The 17,049-nt window shown below is 40.5% G+C and overlaps 1 protein-coding gene across 2 annotated transcripts in view; it reads left to right on the forward strand.

The window, feature by feature from the left end:
- Window positions 1–5,944: 5,944 nt before the first annotated feature.
- Window positions 5,945–17,049, forward strand: part of GUCY1B1 (guanylate cyclase 1 soluble subunit beta 1) — a 37,193-nt gene continuing 26,088 nt past the window's right edge. For both annotated transcript variants that reach the window (XM_080344003.1, XM_080344004.1), the window contains exon 1: window positions 5,945–6,012. The gene's annotated coding sequence lies outside the window, so the exon portion shown is untranslated. The remainder of the gene's footprint in view (window positions 6,013–17,049) is intronic.

Here is a 17,049-nt window from a genome sequence, read left to right on the forward strand (position 1 = left end):
AGTGTATGTTTAGCTTTAAGCATAACATAAGAATTTAGGTCTCACTGAAGTTGTTCCTCTGTTCAAGTTGTTGTGTTGTTTTTTTTTTTCTGAATGAATATGTATTGAATAGGAGACAATTATTTTTAACTAATCTTTTCACTTAGATGTTAAATAGTCCTTTCACTTTTTAAATAACTTTTCACTTAAATTAAAGCCAATGGGAAAAAAAAATAATTGGAAAGCTGATAAACAAATTGTTGAGATAAACAAAAGCAAGGCAATTTAACTGATAGAATACCGAAAGATTTTGCAAGGAAATAAAAGTTGGTTTTAAGCTGATGTCTTGTATAGTATTATGTTTATGATATCATGAAAGTCTTAAGAAACTATGTAGTACTATTTATATAAATGCACAAATACCATAGTATTATGTCCAGAAACAATTTTGTTATTATGTGATTTTTAAATTTTATTGGTTTATGAAGACTTCTCTGGGGCTGATTCCTGTTCACATTTACACCATGTGATGATGGAAGATACATTTTTATTACACTGCAATTTCTTTACCAAAAAGCTATGAATGTCTCTTGAAATAAATAAAAATTGGGTCCTTTCAATCTTAACAGTGACATAGCACAAGTAAAAGCTATAGCAAAAGAATTCAACTAATTTTATTTCATTCAGGCAAAACCCAGTAAGATTTCAGGGAGGTGTTGGAAAAATGTCCTTGTTGCTGGTGTCAGAGGAAGTGCAATTAGTATGGAGCCAGTGTTTTCTTTCTCTCCGAACTGCTGCCCAAACCCAAAGCAAATGAACTCGCAGAAACTGCCTAAGCAGTCAAGCATACAGATCATCCAGCCCCAGGCCAGAGTTACTTTTTCCTGGGAAATCTTAAAAAGGAAGAATTCAGACCTCCTCCAAACACAGTTTATTTCTCCCATCACTTTCTTTTGCATTCTCTGCAAAAACAGCTGCAACAGATAATACAGGAGGCAAAATCAGTATTTCCAGCTGAAAGCCATCAGAGTTAAGGGGACTTTCTCTCGAATCTTGGCAAGGGGACCCTTTTTCAAACCCCACCCATCCTATAACCTAGCAGGCCACTCTAGCTGCTGCCATTTTTCATGCCTGCTCATTGTTCTGCAAAAGCAGTGGAAGGGGAGTTTTTGTTTCCTGCAACACCAATATTTTTTGTGGCTATTTGCCATATAGTGTGCAAGGGACTGTTGCTTTCAAACCTTTCAAGAAGTCAGCGTGGCAGAAACCAAATTTAACATTGAGGCTGTTTCTGAAATGAAAGCTAGGACTTTCCTGACTCTGAAGTGTGCTAGATGTGTGCTACAACAAGCTTTAGAGATCCCTGAAACCATCTCTGATTGTATGGCTGCTCACAAATGCATAGGAAGGAAATAATCAAATACAAGATAGATTTTTTGGTTTTTAATTTCCCAATCCCATTTGCATGAGTTCACTGTCAGTCCTTTTCTGCAGAACAAATGAAGAGAGTAAAACTCACTGTCTTATGTTACCCAGTGTTGCTCTGATACTGAAGCACAAATAAAAGATGGAAAATAATCGATGGTTCTGGAAACTCTGCTACATCCAGATGCAATGGTTTAAAGATATGTACTCTCCTGAGCACAAACAGTAGGATCTGAATGTTAAATATGCAGTTAGGCTGGAACATGAAGCTGGAAAGCCAGTCAAAGAAATAATAAACTGTGAAAGAATCTAAAACAAAGTAAACAACCTTATAAAGTTGTGTGTCATCTACTTCAGCAGATCTTTGATGCTAACAGTAAAATTGAGCCAGTGGTTTCCCAGTATAAATGGAGATGAACACGTTGGTTTGCGGCCCCATTATAAGGCCTCCTTTTAAGATCTGTGCTGAAATTTTTTCTCATCGTCTGAGGAGTAAAAAGTTACAAAATATTGTGCCACTACACCAACAAATGCCATGTTCAGATGAGTGTCCTGCACACGCAGCATGTAATGGGAAATAACCTAGAGGAATACGTGTAGTAACATCCCAAGGATGTGAAAAGGGACAGATTAAGTCATAGATACACTCTCACTCTTCTGATTTTTTCAGCCCAAACAAAACCTATCAAAGAAATATTGAGGACAATAATGTTGCTGGGAGCTTTGGACTACAAGCCTATGAAAATCAACAGGAGTCTTTCCACTGGTTGCAGAAGGTGTCAGAGAAGATCTAGACACATGATTAGTTTGCTCTGCATTGCAAAGATTAAACTCCTCTTACAGGAGGATGCAACAGAGCCCGCAGAGTTTCTCAAATCTACACAGGTTACTGCATTACAGAACAGCACTGGTATATTGAGGGCTGTTTCAGTCACAGCTTGTCAATACCAGTATTGGAAAATGAATGTAACTGTATAGTGAAATAGTGTATAGTGGTATAGTCGAAATAATGAATCTTGCTGAAGTGATCTTAAGAATAGATTTCTGCACCTGGGAAGTATTATTATGACAATCCCAAATGTCAAGTCTCAGACCATTATGATTTGAAACAGACAACTAAACAATACCCATAATTCAGTTTGATGTCAGTAAAGTAACTCCATCTTCTGTAAGTGAAATCCAGCAATACCATATAAGGCAGCGGTTTTATTCAGGATTAAAGTAACAATATAAACTGTAAGGGTCCAAGTCCAAACTAAAAAATGCAACTTATTAAAAAACTTTATTTGTTTTATGTTTGTGTATTAACACAAACCATATTGAACTGAATGTAGATGTTCTTGGCCAGCTAGTGGTTTTCCCAAAGTTACTGTCTCATTAAGTGCCCTTTCATCCAGCATAAAAGGATCCTAAAGCTACTTTTTACTTTCATGGATCTCAACAAGAATTTCCAGATGAAGTTAGCATCTCACATCAGGAAAAAACATGTATACCATCACTTAACAAGTACAACAGTTGTTTTTCTCCTGTAATCACTGTCTGCAACTCTTTTGGCTTTCTGACAGCCCATGCAGGAAACTCCTCCTGAGAAACATGTTCAGGGAGACACAAAGTGAAGAAACTGCCTTGTGGGATTTCAGCTACAGAAAACACTTTCTAAAAGGCTACTTTCACATCAGCATTCCATCCCATGCACATCCCAGTTGTGGCTAGTGCCTCAGTTTCTCTCCCACTGCAGAATACCGAAAAGCAGCTGGGCAGCAGCTCATGAGTTGTACCTAGTGCATGAGGGTGCCCAAATATGAATGAGATGCCATGCTGTAGTGAACAAGCTTTAGGCTTTGAAGTACATCAGATACAGTCCAAATGGTTGCATGATGTGCATAATACATGTGACCTAACGGTCCTGATACTGATAGGGCTGGGCCTTGAAAACAACCCAGTACTAACAGCTTAGTCTGATATGTGCTTTATCTTTGTGACTTAGAGCCTTTCCTTCAGCTGAAACCAAATCTTGCCTAAGGCCTACCAGACAGTCTTGATTCAGCAGGCATCTGGAATGGAGGCTGGTCCCTCTCCGCAAGTCACTTGCTTGAATTCCTTAATTCAGCATCTTCCAAACTTTTAAAAGCAGCTCCAGAAGAAAGTCAATTTCACAGTTGTCTAAAGCAATGTTGACCTTTGCAGATATCAGCACTTTTGAAGAAGTGTCACTCAGGTACACAAAATTGCCAGCATAATCTACTTTCTGAAAACCATATCAAAAAAGAATTTTATGTAATCCCTCCAGTATCATTTTTGGAGCATGAGGGTTTACCCTATATACAGGCTGAGCAAGTGGATTCCCTTCAAACTTGTGAAGAATGGGGATGTTGTTAACACTGATTCTCAACCCAGTCTTGTTATTTCCTAGCCTTCTGGCAGCATACCCTGTGGGATGTGCTATCAGGACGTCTTTCACATTTTATATCCTCAAAAATATTTTATAGGTGTGTGAAGACGAAGACTATGCAACATCTGAATGTAATGTTATGCCTACATGACCCAAAAACAGGGTTTCCTTCTACTGTTCTTGGAATGCCTATGATATGAGGTTTGCCAAATTTCTGATGGCTATCCTCCCATAATTTGTTTACCTACTTACTAGCAATTTTAACAGAAATCTTTACACAGATTCAAAAGTTCACCGAGCAATAGATGAGATTTCAAAAGATTCTAAATGTTGTCATTTAACTTACTGAGGTCCCAACCCATAAACTGCATTTTTTTTTTCATAAAGTGTCTGAACAGTTCAAATTTTAAACTTATATTGCACTATTTTACTGACCTCTGAACTGATTAGCATCTATGGCTCTATTGATTTCATGTAGCAAGGTCTCTGCCCAAGAGCTACTACAATAGTAGACATCAAGCATTTGTCCTATAATCCTTTTAGGTAATCTCTTTATCTCTTGGATGCATTTTGATTCTTTTTAAGCAAACAAACAAAAAAAAAAATCAGTACTGTCCCTGGGATTTTTATTGCATACACTGAGGCCAGGTCTTTAGGTGGCACAAAGGACTTTAAACTGAATGCATTTTTCAAGTATTGCAACATCTTTTTTGTTACACGTAATATGATAACATATGATGGAGCGTGTTATTTCTGGAAAGTCCTTGGTATGTTGCCAGTAATCCTGTGCTCAAGAAGTCCTGTTTTAAGGGTCATACGTTACTTGGAGAACCCTTCCAGAACCCATATGCAGCAGGTTACTGATACAATGCAGTGGTTATTCATGTCGGCTACTGACAAGGACTTAACACTAGCAAAAAAAAGTTACTGAAAGCACTCATTATTATGCCTTTAACTTCACTAGGCTTTGCAAAATGAATGCACAGAAACAGAAATGTCTGTGATGGCTTTGCCCCTCAAATTCTTCACTTTTTAGGGGACACTAAAAGCTAAGGGGTTGCAACTGAGGACATAGCTCTATTCCTGCAAAGGCAACCACTGCAAAGGGCACTGGCAGCAGAGCACACAGCCCTGCAGCCCTGCCTCCCTGACCACCAGGAACCCGCCGGGCACTTTGATTAATCTTCTCAGCATCTGGCAAGTCCCAGCAACTCCAGCCGGAGAAAAGCATTTGGAAAGTCCTTTTTGATATGCAGGAAACTGTACGACAGAGGTTCGAGGGGTTCCTCGCTGAGGTGAGCATGGGGGTAAGAAACCGTGCGGAATGTTCGTATTTCCTCGGCCTGTCCCTCCTTCTCTCCCCCGCACATGCCAGCCTGGGGCGACAGCAAACGCTGTTATCCCGCCGACCGCCGCCGCCTCAGCACCTGAGGAGGTGCAGGGGGAGCCGCAGACCTGGCAGTGCGCACAGAGAACCCACCAAGCTACCGGGGCGGTCGGCCCAGCCCCCTACCTCCAGCACTCCGCCGGCCACGGGCGATGGCGCCCGCGGCCGCTGCGGGACAGCGACCAGCTCCGGGGCGGCGGCCACCCGCGGCCCGCGCGACCAGCCCCTTCACCCCGCCGCATCCCTCAGCCACCCGCAGTCCCGCCTCCGCCTCTGATTAGAGGAGAGCATGGCGGCCTCTCGCGCCATTGGGTACTTTAGCAGCGGCCGCGCTCGCCATTGGATGGCGGCGGATGCCATTCGGGGCGGTGGCGGCCGGGGGAGGCGGTGAGGAGATCGGGACTGATCTGCTCCGCGGCTTTGGCGGTGGGGCGGCGGCGGCACCATGGTGAGCTCCGCCGGGCCACCTTCCCTACCCGGGAGAGCGGGGCTGACGGAGACGTTTGGCCTGGCCTGGTCTGCCCGGGCCCATGGTGGGAGGGAAGAGGCTGAATCCGCTTGAGGAAGAGGGAGCCATGAGGGGAGCCGAGCCCCAGCCCTTTCTTTTGGGGGGAGCGGGGTGGGTTTCAGAGGGGTCGCGTCCTGCCAGGTGACCGGCACCGGGGTGGGACGGGTGGGATGTGATGCTGCGGGGCGGCGGAAGCGGCTCCCCGGCCGGGTGCGTGACTGCGGCGCCGCCTCGCCTTGCCCCGCAGTACGGCTTCGTCAATCACGCCCTGGAGCTGCTCGTCATCCGAAACTACGGCCCCGCCGTTTGGGAGGACATCAAGTGAGTGTGCGCGTGTCCGTGCGCGTTCCCGTGTGCGTGTTCCCGTGCGCGGGTCCGTGTGCGTGTCCCTCCGCCCCGTGGCGGGGCCGGGCTGGGCCGGCGGGGGTACCTGTCAGGCCGGCCGGGGCCCGTGGGCGCCCCGTGTGACGCCCCGCGCTGCTCTCCGGTACCGGCAGGTCTATCTAAACGCCTGGCAGCGGTCCCCCGGAGGTGGCTGTCTGCCGCCACAACACCGGTTGTTGTTGCCGCATTTCGTCCCCGTCGAGGCCTTTCTTTACGCCACACAGTCCCACCTTGTGCCGTCTTTACCGGTGTCCAGGAGCCGCAGCGGAGATGACATTGATCCCCGTGGTTCCCTCGGTTGTGCAAAGTATGTGACAGAAGTACCGAGCGTCCAAAATGTGCCGGAAACCACAAAGGCCCTTCCTTGAGTCAGGTCACCAGGTGAACCGTGCAACAGCTACATCTCTTTGCATTCCTGAATGAACTGACATACAGTTTTTAGCTGGTAAACTCCATCTAAAATGAGTGTGAGATTTTGGTAATGTGTGCAGCTTGATATTTTAAAAGCTTCTGCTATGTAGAAGTATAACTTCATGTATTTGTAAGAATGACTTTCTGCTTTCTCCTATTGAACGTGGTTTCTTGTGTCCAGCCCTTGTTTGTCTGGCATTTTTCCAAGGAGAAAACTGTCTTCACTTAAACTTTTGATGAATCGTGGGATTGCATAAGAAGTTTGACATGGGTAGTGCAAAGAAAATTTACCATACATATGGTAGTATTGATACTTAGGAAAAACTACTAGAAATATTTAAAAAAATACATAAATGCTTAGAGTTCTAAGCCTGCATTGTAAGGCTTTATGTAGCTACATGATTAGAAGAAATGGTTAATGTAATCTGTTGATATCATCTGTTTTAAGGGACAAGTAGATAATCCAACTTGGAGAAAAGAGTCTTCTTTCAGCTGGACACCTTCTTCTGTACTCCTCTCTCCATTTAATTTGGGCCAGCTTTAATATGTAGCTGTGTTGTCATTGTCCTAATAAAATTTTCTGAATGAAAGGACTGCTCTTAACTCTGAGATTTCTGTGACCATGGCACTTTATTTTATTAATGCAGTCATTAAAATTGTGGTAATCTTACACAGTACTATGAAAGCAGAGCATCACATAAATGTTGGTTTGAGGACCTCTGGAAGTGAGCTAGTCCAGTCTCTGTTCCAGCCAGGACAGTCACTGGCACTAGATGAGAGCTCAGGTATGACTTCCATCTGGCTGAGTCTTTAAAATCACCAGAGATGGAGAGTCCAAAGTTCTGGTTTGGCAGACATTCACTGTTCCTGCGATCCCTGACAGTCTATAAATTACATTTTGCAAATGCGGTTCTATGGATTGTGTAGATAAGTCTTCAGTGAATGCCACACAGTTTTGGGCTGTAAGTACTTGAGCTATATACATTTCTTTTGCTTACATATCTTATTTAAACACACTGACCTATTTTAAATTCTTATGGTTTGATGCTGGTTTTATGTGACACATCTAAGTCAATGAGAAATTTAATAGAAAGATATGAAATATTTTGCTAAAGGTCAGCTGTGAAAATTCAGGAAGCTGCTACATCCTGTTTCTGTCTTTCAGCTGAGAAACATTTCTGTCTTGTAGCAGCCCAACAGGTAGGCTCTCCTATTAATTCACAGAGAAGATGAATTTCTGGAAGGAAACTGTGCCACAACAGAACCCAAACAGAAGAATGCAACATCATCTGCAAGAAAGAGCCAACATATGCAACAACTGCCATAGTTCCTTATGCAAAAGTGTTTGCAACAGGCTATTTATTTAGCAGGATTTATCTTAAAAACTTCTGTATCCTGGAGTTTAGAAACCACCAAACAAACCCCTATATATCACATTGGAACATATTATTGTGGTTGTGCTGGTTTAGGGGATAGTACAGGGTCAACTGGTAGCCACTAAATGCTTGTTGGTTTTGGTGCTTTAGGTTCCTGTGGTGCATTTGCAGTAGTGTTGTGGAATAGGTTAGGTGTTTTACCTTACGTAAGCAAATACAGACTCCTGGTGAATGCTTTGTTAGAAGTGTTAATCGTTTAGGAAACAGTAGGAAGAAATACATCAGTGTTGTGGCATGGTGGGTTGAATCAATTGAATCACCAATGCTTAAACTGTAGTAGTAATTGTCCAAGTCAAGGGTCTTTGATTGTTTTAAAAAACATGAGAGGAACTTTCCACTGTTAGTATGGTTGAATTTGCAACAATGTAAGCATTTCTGTGAAGCAGAAAGGGTTCTGGGTAGTTCAGTACAAAATTTGACATCTAAGCTTTTTTTTTTTTTTTTTTTTTGCTTTTTTTTTTTTTGCATTGATCTGAACACATACTGCTATTTTATTCTCCCTTAAGTCACCGCAGTAGCTGTGAATCAGCATTGCAGAGTGGTGGGTTGTGATTGCTGAGTGATTCTCAAATGCCAGTGGGTGAATTAGTACTTAATATTGATAGAAGTGAAAAGAAAACATAGAACTCAATAAAGTGGAGTAATGAAAACAGGTCATTCTTCAAAACAGAGAAGTACATTCAGAAAAGTTAAATAGTGAATTGAAAGGGTATGCTCCAGCTGAAGCACGAAAACTATTGTCTTCTGTAGCTTCTTCACTCAAAAGTGACATTGAGTGAAGTTCTTAAGTATAGATTATGGGAGACCAAATAGTTGAGTTTAATGCTTTTATGAGAGTGGTGTTTTCATGGCCATCACTTAATGTTAACTGAGTCAGAATGATGGTTTCAAGTGTCTGTGTCTGCTGTTTCACTCATTTCACTCATTTTTCAACATTCTTGTGACACCGCGATCTTTCTGAAAAAGATATACACTGGTTTTGTTTTTAAATGTCCCAGAGTAGAATTCTTGGGAAAGTCAGACTCCAAATTGTGTTTTTTTTTTCTCCCACTTTTAAAACAGAACATAACTAAAATAACTAAACAATGTTATTTTTTTTGTTGTTGTTTTTTTTTTTTTTTTAATATGAGGCATCAAGCTCATGGAAAAATTATAGTATATATTCTGAAATTTTACTGAATATCAGTTTTGTCAGCTCAATGGAAATATGGCTTGGTTTTGCTAAAGAACTAGAGTTAAAATGCTTAAAACCTGAAACAATTCAGACCTGTGTATTTCTGAATGAAGATTGCTGATCCCAAATAAGTTGAGTTCAAAATAAGGTGAAGCAAGCTGGCATATGATCAATGAAAGATCACCTTCATTAGTGGAGCATTTATTAATTTTCTTAACTGCAAAATCTCAAAACCTCGTTTCTCCTTAGTTTTCCTCTGGCTGCCACTCAGAATTGAGAATTTGGTCTTGCAGACAGTTTTTTTGTGATGAACCCTAGCAGCATTAGAGGGATTTAATGAAGCTGGATGAGAGAGGAGGAGTGAGCGCCACTGGGGAGAGTCCTGCAGTTGCTGAACTCTGCATTAGCAGATTTTTCCTAGTGGAAAGTGAAGATGGTTCAGCATAATAATTTAATTTGCTTACTGTCAGTTGCAAGCTGAATGTGGGCTTTGCATTGTAGTTCACTCCTTCAGTTCTTGGAAGGAGAGACTTAGAACCTGGAATACACAGAGACATGCTTCTTTGATCAACACTCCGCTAGTTCTGCAAACAGTTATTTTCTTAGTAAGTAAACTGTTACTTAGAACTGTTAACTACATCTTTGGTCAGAAGACACTTTTGAGTTGTCCCTTTCCTGCTTAAGAGAAAACCTCTCTCACATCCCTTATTTTGTCAAGGCTGTTTCAGATTATGTGGCCACAATTGAAATGGCTTGAAAAGATGGTTCTCAGGATTCCTTTCACATTAGATATCTTCAGGTCCTCTGCAGCCAGTGCAAATGTTAGCTGACATAAACTAAAAGCTTTCAGGCCTGACCATTCTCACATACATGCCATTGTATTCTCATGTCTGATCAAGGCCAAATTTGTACTGCTGGGTGATACAGTTATGTGTGAACGTGATAGTAAGTAATGTGTATGGAATTACTATCTATGTCAAAACAGAGAGATTACTCCCATTAATACAAAAAAAAAAATCCAAGGCTTCTGAAGATCTGTCTTCTCTAGTATGTTTTCTATGATGGACATATTTACAGGTGTGGTTACACATTTTTAAAGGGGGCTTCAATAATGATGAAATGTGAGCTCTTCTGCAACGTGTGTCGCATGTGGCTGAGCTGAAAAGCCAATGCATGTGAAATTCTGAGCACTCCATTCAGCAGCTCTAAAGGCTTAATTGTGTAACAAAAAAGAATTAACAGGGATGTCCTCTTGAAACAGCTTCAGGACAATATGTAGGAACTAGGGCCATGTTGTCAGCAGGGAATATGTACATAGTCATTTATCCTGTGTTTCCCAACAGTATCCCTTCATGTTTGATTAAATGAATACAGGCTTTTCCCATGGGCTCCTAAGTCTGAATTTAGGCGAGGTTAGATGCTCAAACTGTGACACTTTCAAATATATTGCCAAGAAACAGAATGAGAGCGCAAATATCATATTAAAAATGCATTAAAATGCTTCATCACAAGACTTCAGGATAAATTAGTTTTTCCACATAAAGGTATATGAAAGAACTGGTTTTGCAAAATGAAATGGGAAGATTAGTCAGCTACAGTCCTCATCTTCCTTCTGTTTGTATGGTAGAAGTTTGCACAAAACCATGTGTAGCCTGAGGAGCATGGAAAAACTTGAAGAGAAGCTGAAAACTCTGTGCTTGCAAAACTAACTACCTACAGTTCAAACCAATTGATTCTAGAAAATAACATCTGTGTTGAATCTTGCATAGTAGCAAAATAGGTATTTTGTGCCCCAAGAGCCACATATCCTTTGCTGGCTGTACCTCAGTGTGGAATGCAGAAGGCAATAGTCTTATTTTCGTGGTGCTCTATGCATAGCGTAGAATTAAGGAATTATCCTGCCTTTGTCCTTTTTTGTCCTCCTTTTTGGGTGGGTTAGGCTGGTGTGTGCTGTCCACACATGCTATTACCTGCCAAGACTCCAGCTCTGGGGAGCCCACTGGGTAGCACAAACTTTACATGGATCCAGTGGTCTGGAAGCGCACATGAAAGAAAAGCAAAAATATATCACTTGTCCAATGAGGAAGGAAAGTTTTGTTGTTCTGCTCCAAACTTCACACATTATCACCTACCAAAGCTGCAGGCTAGTTGACTCATCAGAATTTGTTTTCTGTAACTATGAAATGTGGAGGGTTGAGAAATTATCCTGGTGCAACCTAAGTGGAAAGCATCTCTTCTCAGTTTCAAGTTGGGTTCAACTGAAGTGGTAGAAAACCCTGTACAGTTTTGGGGAGGGAAATAAGCTGTAGGGCTATCGCTTGCCTTGAGAAAACAAAACAGACACAGAAACTTGTGCATCATGTTGGTAATAGTTAACATAGGTCAGACTTTAGTAACTCCGTGTGGCTTTTGCAGTAAAATGTAGGTGATTTAAGAATACATGCTCATTGGGGGACTTTTCAAAGGCATTCCTAGCAGTTAGGGACATCACTGTTGTTGCAGGTTGCCCAGTTAAGTCAGGAGAAGCAAATGCTTTTATTCATTTATGCATTTAAAAATGTCTGCCACTGACTTTCACTAGAATTTAGATATTTATGAACTCATTGACGGGATGTGATATTCTGACTAATTTTATTTGCAGCTATATTCCAAAATAGTAAAAAATAAAAAATCAAATAACAGAATAGCAAATCTACTCAACTCTGCCTTTAAGAGTATGTTCTACATTTTTTTTACAAGGGACAGAATTGGACTTTTTTAAAACTCACATTGGTTCCTGGGAATTTCTTGCATAGCAAAAACTGTACCTTTTTATGCTTCTTGAGCAAAGCAGATAATAGAAGATCTTTTGTAGCTGCAGAATAAAGGCACTAGCTTGACTTATTGTGTCTGTATACTGAGTTAAGAATGTCACCTTGTCAAAGATATTTTTTCTGCTTACTAAGATGGCAAAATACAATTTACATTTTTTGAAAAATCGTGTAAAAATCAAGGTTTTGGCCTGTTACTGTTGCTTAGCACAATGTTGAGATGTAATAATAATTCATACTATGTTATTGTTGGCCTTTTCAGAAATCACACAAAAGCTGTAATGACAGACTGTTGTTACAAGTGGCAACAGTAAGCTCTTAAGAGGTCTTGGAATTCAGATAAGTTATAGGTCTGATACTGGTGGCATGTAAGGTCCAGGAAAGCTGTGTTTTGAGCATTAAAAGTGCTGAGTACCTTGAAAAAACGGGTCCACCTGTCTCAAACTGGGCACACAAAGTTAATGAAACCTTTCTGATCTGTGGTAGTCTTGCCCGCTTAAAATGGAAATGGTATAATCAGCCTCTTGTTGGAGAGCTAATTAATGCTTGTGCATGCAAGTAAGTATAGGGATCAATTCCACGGGAATGCTTGTTACAAAGGAATAATTCTGTCTCAGAGCTGGATTTGAACACTGCTGTAAAGTTAGATATTAGATTAGAAAACTATGCTGTAACCTCAAGCCTCAGGTTACATATTGATGAATGGGATAAAATAAAATACGGAATAGTTGTGCAAGGGCTGAGCAGAATCTACCGTCAGTACGGAAAGAACTGGTAGCCTGGAGGGAGAGGAGCAGGTTCTGTGGGCTCATGGGGCAACTGGTGGGTTGTGTCGTGTGGGCTTCGGGAGAGCCAGGGACATGCGGCTTGGAGCAAACCTCACTCGTGTCACTATGAGTGGTACCTCAGTCCATCTCTCCTACTTTCACAAAACAACAACAAAAAGCTTATAAAATGCTTATGTCCCTTTATGAGACACTTGCTTGACTTCTTCATAATAATTCTGGAAAACACCATGTTTTCAAAGTTTTCAGCTGGCTGTAGTTTCTATATACATAGCAACCCTTTAAAAAGCATGTAAACCAGCACCATAGTTTATACCAATCTGTCTACAGTGGTAACTGTGTCACTTCTGTTAGGAGAGAAGGTGGATAATCATCAGCTTAGAATGTAAAGTTTTTGGAGAAACTATATTTATGTATTTATATGTGTATGTATAGGCATGTGCATGTTATGTCTACGTAACTACAGTGTGGCCTGGGCAATAAAAATGCTAACTAAACAGGAGATAAGAATCAAAGATCTGTACAAAATGTGAGGTGTGGCATTTTGGTTAGGTATCGTGTAGCTGAAGCAAATGAAAGGCTCTTCCAGTTTCTTGTATTTCTCAACAAGGGCTGATTGCAAGACAAACTTGGCGCCAAACTCCTTTTAAACATCTAAGCGTAGGTTTGGCTGTGCCTACCTAGGACTTCAATTTTTTTGGATCCTATTAATGTCTTTGGTATTTCTCCCATCAGATTTCTGGCTTTCCTGTTCCTTTCTTATGTACGTCTCTTCCCAGGAACAATAAAAATCTCCAGGTGGCTAAGGAGTGGCTTATGGATTTTCGAGGGTTTAGATTGCGGGGTGACAATAAAACCCCGGCAGATGTATTGTTAACCTCCTCTTCCACCGCTTTCCCCCTTCTTCCCTTCCCTCTCCCCTTCCCACTGAGGACAGGTGATCGGGAGGGAAAGAAGGACAGAGGGAGAAGAGTTGAAAAAATTAAAAATGTTTTACTAATGCTACTAATAAGGAGAAAATAATACAAAATATACAAAACCAATCTTGAAAATCTCATCAACTGCAGAGCTGGCACCCGAAGTCCTGGACTGGACTCTGCAGCCAACCGGAGCTGGATTCAGTCTCTCACTAGGCCTCAGTTCGCAGGGACGACTAGCAAGGTCCTTTCCTAATGTTGGCCATAAGCGGGAGGGAAAAGAAGGCAAAAAAGGGCAAAGAGGATGAGATCCTCGTGATCTCCTCCTTTTATATGAAGTATTCACATGAATGGAATGTTATAAACCGTTGGTCAGTTTCTTGGTCACCTGTTTCTCCTTGCCCCTCTTTCAAGATGTGAATCTGTCCTTATCAATAAGTTAGCATTCCATTGCTATGTTTACCAAAACATGTATCTGGTTCTCCAGGAAAATGCAGCTAATATGAAAGCTTTAGCTGACAGGCAAATTCACTAAAAGATAAACTTGTTTTTTAACAAAATCAGGACAAGATTTTACCACATAGACATGTGTAGCTCTATATTGCAGTGGTGGTAATCAGTCCTGTGTGAATCATCTCTCCTGCTTTGTTAAACTGCTATGAGCTTGCTCAGTATTTCCCTTTCCCAGCCCACCACTTATTTATTATAAAGAATGCTTACTTTACAGTTTACTTGAAATTACTGGGTTTTTTCATGCTCAAAAATGTTGCAGACATACTGTGTTAATTATCTTAATTGTCTTCTCACCATTAACACTAATGAAAAACAGACTATTCACTAGAGTTTTAGATTGGAAGTCCATACTTATTTTGGATCATGTAGGACTCAGTTATAACTAATTGCAGCGGTTGGCGGAAAAACATTAAAACTGATTTATTGCAGCCTCCATAGCACCATGTGGGTTTCCCCAGTGCTGAAGACGGAGTGTTCTGTTCAATCAATATTGTAACAACCTTGAAAAAAATACAGATTACTTATAAATAGATGTCAGAAAGAGACTTTGGAAAGCCATTAGTGGTGAAAGGACAATAGATGAATTTTTTTTTTAATCCATCAACCTCTTTAACATTAACGAGTATTTATCCAGAAAGTGGCATTAAGTAGGAACACTTATTGTTGGTTTTATTTCTAAGTCCTTATTCCATACTATTCCAAAGTTCTAAGCATTTTTTTTTTAAGTTTTCTTTAAAACTGTTGCTGAATAGATGGCTCTTTGTGGGTCTGGAGGTTAATGTTCACAAGATTTATAGGGTCAGGCCACTACACTTCCTGCTCCTTCAGTTCCTCACAGCGGAAGGATCTGCTTGGAGGTCAGGAGTTTAAATTGTGTGGATGCCAAATTCTCTAGTTTTCTGGGAAAGGATTAGCTGAAAGGAAATATTGGCATTTTGTGCAAAATGTTGTGAGTGTTCCTGCAGCATCTCTCAGGTACTTTGCAGTCTTCCCAAGATTGGGAAGTGCTTTTAGACCTGTCAGGATACCAGGTGTTAGAAACATCGCTCACTCTTATAAATGAAATACTTAGAAGAGTATTTTGTAAATACCATTCCTTTTAGTCCACTTGTGTAAAATGAAGCAAAATAATACTATTTTAAAAAATACTTTTAGTGTTTGGAGTACTAGCAAAGAATTTGTACATTTGTTAACTGTATTTTCTAGGATTGTCTTATTTTGAAAACCTACATTAAACACTATCATATCCAGCCTGTAAAACTGGGAAATAGCTCAGAGCTCTGAAGTCTATAAATACACCTATTTACTTTACCCCGAACGTCATTTTCCTGGACAGATTCCCAATTTTCTTTAATCTTGTAACTTAATATAATTTATGTTTTTCCAAGCTGGGTGTTTTAAAATATCTCTGACCATCCACAACATGTACAAATCTATTCTGTTTTGGTTTGTTTTCCTTTTTGGAGGAGTGAGAAGAGTTATTTCAATATTTTTAATAATTTTTAGCAAAGTGTCTTTGTGAAATACATGAAAAAAATATGAGAAACATTTTGAAAACACAAACCATCTGTGAAGTAATATAATGAGCAGTGAGTTTGCCATTTTAATGTAAAAGAGTTGCAAAGATGATGATTCTGGTTTCACTGATACCATCTTTAGCTCTGACACATGTAATTCTGCTTAATGGTGTTGCTCTTGGAATGGAATTAAACTTGATGTGCTCCTATCAGTGAGATCAGAACCATGCTGGGTTCCTAAGTGCAGTAGTGTTATTTTGTCATTAAGATTGTTTTGACTGGTCTCTTCAATTTAATGAGCACTTTTTCCATCCTTGGTACACCAGGAGTAGTTAAGCACAATGGTGGCACAAGTCCCAGCAGAAACAATACCAATCATGGAAGAAGTCCTAGGAGGTGGTCTTGGAAGTAGCTGCTGTTGTGGTGTGTCCAAGGTGACACACCCAGGGCATGCGCTTGGGTCTGGAGTTTGGAGAGGAAGAGATCCAGTTGTGCTTTTGGGACCCTAGATCATCTGTTAAAGTGATAACTAGAAGCTTCTGAAAAATAATGTTGCTGTATCACAGAGAAGCCTGTGTATCTTCAGGATACAAAGTCATTGTTCCTTGCAGTCTTGTTTTCATCCCTTTTGACTGTTTGTATCCATGACATTTTCTCAATATTTACTACATGCAGAGGTCTCTAATGGGAATGGCTCTTTTTCTGGTTTTTTTTTTTTTTTTTTTAATTCCAGCTTTATGGCTGACTACAGAGACAGGGCAGCGAGTACTACTTCACACGAATAATAAAATTCTGACAGCAGCAACCCTCTTCTTGATTGTGATTTATTCAATTTCATTTTAAATGCTACCGTCTGCAAAACTACAATGAAATCTGTTTTGTGCAGAGCAGGCTATGTAAGTAAGACCAACCTGACATGGTCCAACTATGTTGTCTCTAAAATCTCTAAAGATGGCAAAAGAAATCTTTGTTACATCAAAACAGAGTAAGTATGTCCTCTGAAATAAAAATGTGTGCAATCTGCAGTTTAAAATTCTGCAGTGCAGCATCTGTTCGGATTTTAAGAATGTTTTTTGTTGGAATGTTTGTCCACACTTAACATTTCATCCATCTCTGTGAATTATTAACATTACCTGTGAACATTAGTAGTGTGTTTTCAAATACTAAACTAGTTTCACAATGGGAAAGATTTTCAAAGGTCCTATTGTATGCACATGGTATCACCTGTAACACTATTCTGTGCTGATAGACCAACAACAGTTTGGGGTCTGTCAGCATGACTGATGGAGGAAAGGCTGCTTTAAGTCTTGGTCTTGCTTTGATGTACTTCATAGGAATTTTTCCATTGGTTTCAATGTCAAACCTGTACATGAAAAATGGCCTCTCTATAGCTGTGCTATTTTCCATGGTG

Source organism: Nesoenas mayeri (assembly GCF_963082525.1).
Source record: "Nesoenas mayeri genome assembly, chromosome: 4".
In the NCBI taxonomy this organism is placed as follows: domain Eukaryota; kingdom Metazoa; phylum Chordata; class Aves; order Columbiformes; family Columbidae; genus Nesoenas; species Nesoenas mayeri.